Here is a 6738-nt window from a genome sequence, read left to right as displayed (position 1 = left end):
TGAGATACGGTCATTTTGCGTTGCCCTGGCTGACCTGGTACACACTATGTACACCACACTGGCCAGGCTCTCACAATCCTCCTTCCTCGTATTCCTTAGTGATGGGATCACAGACAAGTTAGTGCCACCACGCCTGGCTTCAGCAAGGCCTTTTGATAACACAGTCAAATCTCTGACATTAACAAGTACAACTTGTGATCAGAGTTTTCACCTGACTTCAAACCTAGTCTCTCCAAATCAAATAAAAGTGACTGAGAATAATCACTGGCGTTACAAGGCCAAGGCAGAAAAAGAGCAATACTTTGAGGGGAAAATAGTTCAAACGTGAATTTTTAAGGGTGAGAATTTAAAAGTGCATACAGTGTTCTCAATGAAATTTGATGTATCTTTATCTCCATTAATCTACAGTTTCGTTAAAATATTTCCGATAAAGTTCAAATTGTCAACTCTCAGACAATGGCCAGTTCTTAAAGGGTGTGTGTGTGTGTGTGTGTGTGTGTGTGTGTGTGTGTGTGTGTGTGTGTGTGTGTGTGTGTGTTTGGGGGTGGTGGTGTGTGTGTGGTGGGGGGGAAGGTGTTTCTTTCTACCTGGAATGAAATTTCCCAAGCTGCCTTAAGTGAACCTGTGTTTTGAGTCATCCCCAGTAGATGGCGCCAGAGAGAAGGCAGCAACCGCCCTGGAATGAGGCAGCTTGAAATAGCAGCAGTTGTATTTTCAACAGCTCCCAGCCTGGGATTCCTGGCAAGACACGGAGCAGAGGGAGAGAACAGACAGTTTTATAACCTCTGTCACTCTTCTTGGCATAGCCAGAGACCCTGTGGTCTGTTTAACTGGAGGATTCCTTTCCTGCAGAAACATTTGACAGCAGCCAAGTGACTGCGTGTCCTCAGACCCTTGAAAAGGGAGGCTTGCTCACACAGTGCTTGAAGGCCTCTCCAGGTCCCTGACTGACAGCAGGCAGCAAGATGACAATCGGTACAGCCACTCTGTGTGCCAGAGATAGCTACCACAGCCTTTTTTAAAGACCGCCAAAACAACCGAGAACTGTAACTCATATCTAAACCGCGCAACACTATTTTTACTCATAAATACAAGCACCGCCTGTAGGAATAACAGTTTAGGGGTTTACACCCTTGTCCAGACTAACCACCTTCCGGAATAAGAATGACACGATGGGGAATTTCGTAAACCGAGTGAGGAAAATGTCCAAGTGAATAAATTGTAAGTGCGTGTCAGTTATTTGTACAGTGATGGGATTAAAAATGCAAGAACGTTGCTACTTCCCCTGGCGTCACCGCACCTCCTGCCAAATTGTCCAGGAAATCTTACAGCTTCTTTAATTTTCTGACTTCTGAGTACTATATGTGAGAGTCAGGAACTGCAGAACTATGTATAAAAGGCACATGTCTATCTAAACACACACACACACATACACACACCATTATATATCTTCACAACATCAAGTTTATAGAAGCAAGTCATTTAAAATGCTTGAAACTCCAGTCAAATGTGGCACAAAGAGTGAACGTAGACTTAAAATTCACAAGAAGTAAAATTAGAAAAAAACTTTAATAAAATACTTAAGAATCTACTAATTCACCATTGACTAGTGGGACATCAGTTGATGATGATCTGCTCTAAAATCTAGGGCCATATACGGTAACTGAGCATTTGAAATACAGATAGCAAGACTGGGGGAGTAAATATTTGCTTTGCTCAATTTAAGATTAGGCTTAAAGTGCCTCGTCATTGCCTTCTTGGCAAGTGCTGTTTGAATAATGGAAAATACTGAAAGATTACCAGCAGTGGAAGTGAATCTTTGGATTTAAAATAAGTGAATCCAACAAGAACTGAAATGCTATAAATTCTTATGAAACAGGAATCTAGAATTGATCTACTTAAAACTGAAGATCTTCTGATGTGTTTACTTGAAGTCATGTTTAGGCCTGTGAGTAAGTCAATTGGACTTGGCTAAACAAAAATATAAAAACACATTTCTAGTCTGTTTTAGCACAAGAGAGAAATTACCAGCTGTATGTAGCTTAGCTGTGCAGTTTACACAAGGAGATCAGTCACTCGTATTTGGAATTGAAAGGCAATATTAGGAAGCAATGATTCTCATTCAAACAAAGGAATTTCCGGAAATGAGAAATGTTTTCCAATAAGTACACTTATCTGTCAAACATTCTTCAACACCATTGCCTTATTGAATTCTGAAATTTGTCTCATGACACTGAAAGAGCTGAAGTCTGGTTAGGACAGGGACTCTACTGTCAGAGAAGCAAGTCTGGGGTAATACTTATATCTAGCTTGCACCTCTCTTCCTCTAGTAGATTTCTCTGTAATTGAGCTCCCACTTTTCTCTGTGAATTAGTTGCCCTCGTATTTATCCAGTGGTATGCTTACTAGAAGTTTTTTTTTTGAGGGAGAGGAAAGAAAGGGTTTAACAATAGAGTTATAGTCTGTGGGGTCAAAGGAGAAATCACTTAGGAGATTTCTCTGAACAGATGGAAAGTTACCTTAGGATGAAGCATTAGTGAACACATCTTGAATCCCTGACTTTCCCTTTGCAAGTTGTGTGTTAATTTCTATTGTAACATTGCAAATTATTACAAACTTATGTACTTAATATAATTACTTTATACTTCATGTACACTGTAGCTTATAGGATAAAGTGTGTATGCATCTAGGTGTGATAAGGATGACAAATGTTGAAAAGGGAAGTAAAATATTCACATCTCAGGAAGTTATCCTTCATTTCCCGGAAGCATTCTTTAGAAGCCATTGCTTAGAGTAAACACTGTTGACTGTCCTCAGGGTAGCCGTGGCTGTGCTTCTTGATGTCTAAGGTCATGATTAGACTAAAGTCCTAGCAAGGTGCAAGAGGTAAGATACTACATTAGGTCAGCAATGGAGCACACAGGATAGAGACAAAAGACTGCGTTCTGGTTTGCTTTGTGTGGCTGAGAAACATACTAGGGACAAAACCAACTTGGTAAGAAAGAGTCTATTTGGCTTGCATGTCCTGATCACAATCCCTATTGAGGGGAGCCAAGGACGGCACTCAAGGAGACCAAGAGCCCAGAGGCAGACTCTGAAGCAGTGGACATAGTTGCATACTGCTTACTGGCTTGTTTTCCATAGCTTACTTGGCTTCTTTTTATTAATGCAACCCAAATCTTTCTGCCTAGGAAGGTATAACTCCCCATGGGCTAGTTCCTTTCACATAACTCATTAATGGTAATAACAAACAACTCCTCAGCCTTGCCCATAGGCCAGTCACTTACAAATATTAACGTTCCATTTTTTTGGATGACCTCAGAATATATGAAGTTGGCAAGAAATAACTGGTAAAAAAACGAACATGTTTATTGGAATGAAATGTATTATGATTCTCTAGGTCAGTGGTTCTTAACCTTTGGGTTCCAACCCCTTTGGGGGTCACACATCAAATAGCCAGCATAGCAAATATTTACATTACAGTTCCTAACAGTAGCAAATTTACAGATAGGAAGTAGCAATGATAATAATTTCATGGTTGGGATTCACCACTACATGAGGAACTATATTAAATGGTGGCAGTATTAGGAAGGTTGAGAACCCCTGTTCTAGGGAAATAATAAACAATTGAAAAGTATATGCATACATATATATATATATGCGTACACAGTGAGAAAAATATGCTTGTAAAAATGCACATATGTAAATACAGACAGAATGATTTTTCTGTGGATTTCTTTGTCATACTTCTCAAGTCACCATCTTCACAGGAGGTGGTCATAGGAGAAGACTCGTAAAAACATCTCCTGACTACAGATACAGTCTTCATTATACAGAAGTGTATGCATTTCTTCTCAACAGCCTAGACAAAATAGCACTGCTCAAGTTTGCTTGTTGATCTAGAGATCTGAAGAGGCCAGGCAACTGGGTGGCTGTTTAGACTCTAGGACTGTAAATTATGCCCACTACCAGAAACGTTTTCTCTTTGGAACCAAGACTTCTCTTACAACACCCTTGCTATCATAGTTATAAGGTATTACGGTCCTTTTCCTGGATTACTGAATGTGATGTGGTCTGAATGAGAATGCTCTTCATAGGTTCATATATTTAAGTGTGTGGACCCCAGTTGGAGAACTCATTGGGAGTGGTTAGAAGTTATGGCCTTGTTGAAGGAGCTGAGTCACGGGGGTAGGCCTTGAGGTTTCAGAAGCCCATAATGGCCAGGGCCAGTCTCTCTCTGCTTGCTGCTTGTGGATCTGAAATTAAAGTTCTCAGCTACTGCCCCAGTGCCAGGTCTGTTTGGTTACCACCATGATGACTGACACTCCAAAACTGTAAGCAAGCTCCAAGGAAAGTACTTAACTTTTTTATTAAAGTTTCCTTGGTTACAGTATCTCTCTACAGCAATAGAGTAATAGCTAAGGCACTGGGTATTAGTGTTCACAGCCACTCATTCACCTGTGAATCCTAGATAAAAAAAAAAAGACTATGACTCTATCGGGTGTGATGGCATAACGTCTCACAGGAAATTCTCTGATCTGAGGCTCCTTGGGCTTCTTGCCTTGGAAGCAGACAGTTGTCATCGTGGGAAGGTGAAGAGATTTCCCCAAGGTTGATACTTCCATGCCTGTCCACCTCCCAGTCTTTCTAGGCTACAAGGCTGACATGACTCCCATTGTCGGCGAAGTTGACAGGCCAGGATCCAAGGTAAACAAGGAAGAAGCTGTGGAGGCTGTAACTGTAAGCATTTTGATGGATCAGGTGGGACCGGTATCCTGGCACTCCAGAGTCACAGAATACTAAGTGTTACACAGCTCAGACAGAAAGGTATCCTGGAGCTGGGGAGCACAGGTTGTAGTAAATGTGGCAGCTTACAGCCCAGCCTCAGGGAAAGGCTTTCCCAGTGTATCAGCTCTGTTCCAGCAGGAAAGGGTCTTCCAGCTGGGGATGTTTGCCCAGTGTAGCAGTTCAGCTCTGCTCCCGAGAGAGTGGAGAGCTGTGTGTAACAACTCCGTTCTGCCAGGGGAAGGTTTCCCCAGCAAAAGTGTTACAGCCCTGCTTGCCCTGCTCTGTCCAGACCCAAAGCTGGTCAAAGCCATTTATTAGAAGGAAGCAGCTGGACAGGCCAAGCTGACCATACACAGGGTTTATATAGGGATTCTTGGGCGCAGGGGAAGTTTTTCCAGGGTAGGGATTGGTCAGATTCCAATGCTAAGCTCAGATTGGCTAGAGTTCCTACCCAAGGATTGGTTGGTTTTATATACATGGTTAGGATCAGATTTGACTCCGGTTTCAGGCCCAAAGTGTGTTTCTTTCTCTGGTCCTTTTCAGCCTTTTGGCTCTAGTTTTACGGCCAGGGTGTATTTCTTTCACTAACTCTGATTCTAGGGACAAAGTGTGTTTCTTTGGCACTGGTTTCAGGGTTAGGGTACATTTCTTTGTTTCTGGTTTCAGGGCCAAAGTGTGTTTCTTTGGCTCTGCTCAGGGTATGTTTCTTTGGCTGGTCTCTTTTCCCTATGGTAACCATTGTTGAAACATCACCATGGTAGTTGTGGGTGTCGTGGGATGTGTTGAAACCCCACGAGGTCTCTGCACCTTCAAGACAGTATTTGCTGAGCACATCAATGGTAAGTGTAAGAGGCGTTTCTACAAGAAATGGCACAAATCTAAGAAGAAGGCCTTCACCAAATACTGTAAGAAATGGCAGGATAATATTCGCAAGAAACAACTGGAGAAGAACTTCAGCAGCATGAAGAAGTAGTGCCAAGTCATCCGCATAGTTGCTCACACTCAGATGCAGCTGCTTCCTCTGTGCCAGAAGAAGGCACATTTGATGGAGATCCAGGTTAGCTGAGAACCAGACTGGGCCTGAAGGAGGCTGTAGCCGGACGTTCCTGTGAACCAGGTGTATGGACAGGATGTGATGACTGAGGTCATCGGGGTGACAAAAGGCAAGGGCTACAAAGAGGTGACTAGTCATTGGCATGCAAAGAAGCTGCCCACAGGAAAGGCTGTGCAAGGTTGCCTGTATTGGAGCGTGGCACCCAATGTGGCCTTCCCTGTGACTCGAGCTGGGCAGAAAGGCTACCATCACCGAACGCAGATTAACAAAAATATTTACAAGGTTGGTCAAGGCTACCTCATCCAGGATAGTAAGCTGATTAAGAGCAATGAGTCCATTGATGATGACCTGTCTGATAAGAGCATCAGCCCACTGGGTGGCTTTGTCCATTACAGTGAGGTGACCAATGACTTTGTCATGCTCAAAGGCCATGCGGTAGGAACCAAGAAGCATGTCCTTGCTGGAAAAGATCAAGTGACAGAATCTGGAGAAGCTTGACCTGAAATTCATTGACACCACCTCCAAATTTGGCCACAGTTGTCTCCAAATCATGGAGGAGATGAAAGCATCCATGGGACCACTGAAGAACGACCACATCACCAAGGAAGAAGGTGCTTAAGGCCAGAAAGCACTTTGTACAGCTGGTGGAATGTTAACAAAAATTTTTCCAGTGGGTGGGAAAAAGACTATGAGCTGCACGGTGATGCCCAGGCTAAAGACCTTTGCTGTAGACCTTTAGTATTGTTACCTAGCTGGCGGTACAGCAGTCTTTTCAAAAGGTATATTCAACAGGCCATTAAGCCCCCCACTTCAGCAATTGTGAAGTATGCAAGACTGATGCGGGACCTTCTTCTGTGTATATGTTCTCCTATTGGTTGATAAATAAAGCACTGCTG

General features: G+C 42.9%; 1 pseudogene; it reads left to right on the top strand.

Moving 5' to 3' along the window:
- The first annotated feature begins 4157 nt into the window (after window positions 1–4157).
- Window positions 4158–6461, top strand: LOC101827845 (annotated as a pseudogene).
- Window positions 6462–6738: the final 277 nt, after the last annotated feature.

This window comes from Mesocricetus auratus, unplaced genomic scaffold (assembly GCF_017639785.1).
Source record: "Mesocricetus auratus isolate SY011 unplaced genomic scaffold, BCM_Maur_2.0 Super-Scaffold_100023, whole genome shotgun sequence".
NCBI lineage: Eukaryota > Metazoa > Chordata > Mammalia > Rodentia > Cricetidae > Mesocricetus > Mesocricetus auratus.
This window is presented reverse-complemented; position numbering and strand designations above follow the sequence as displayed.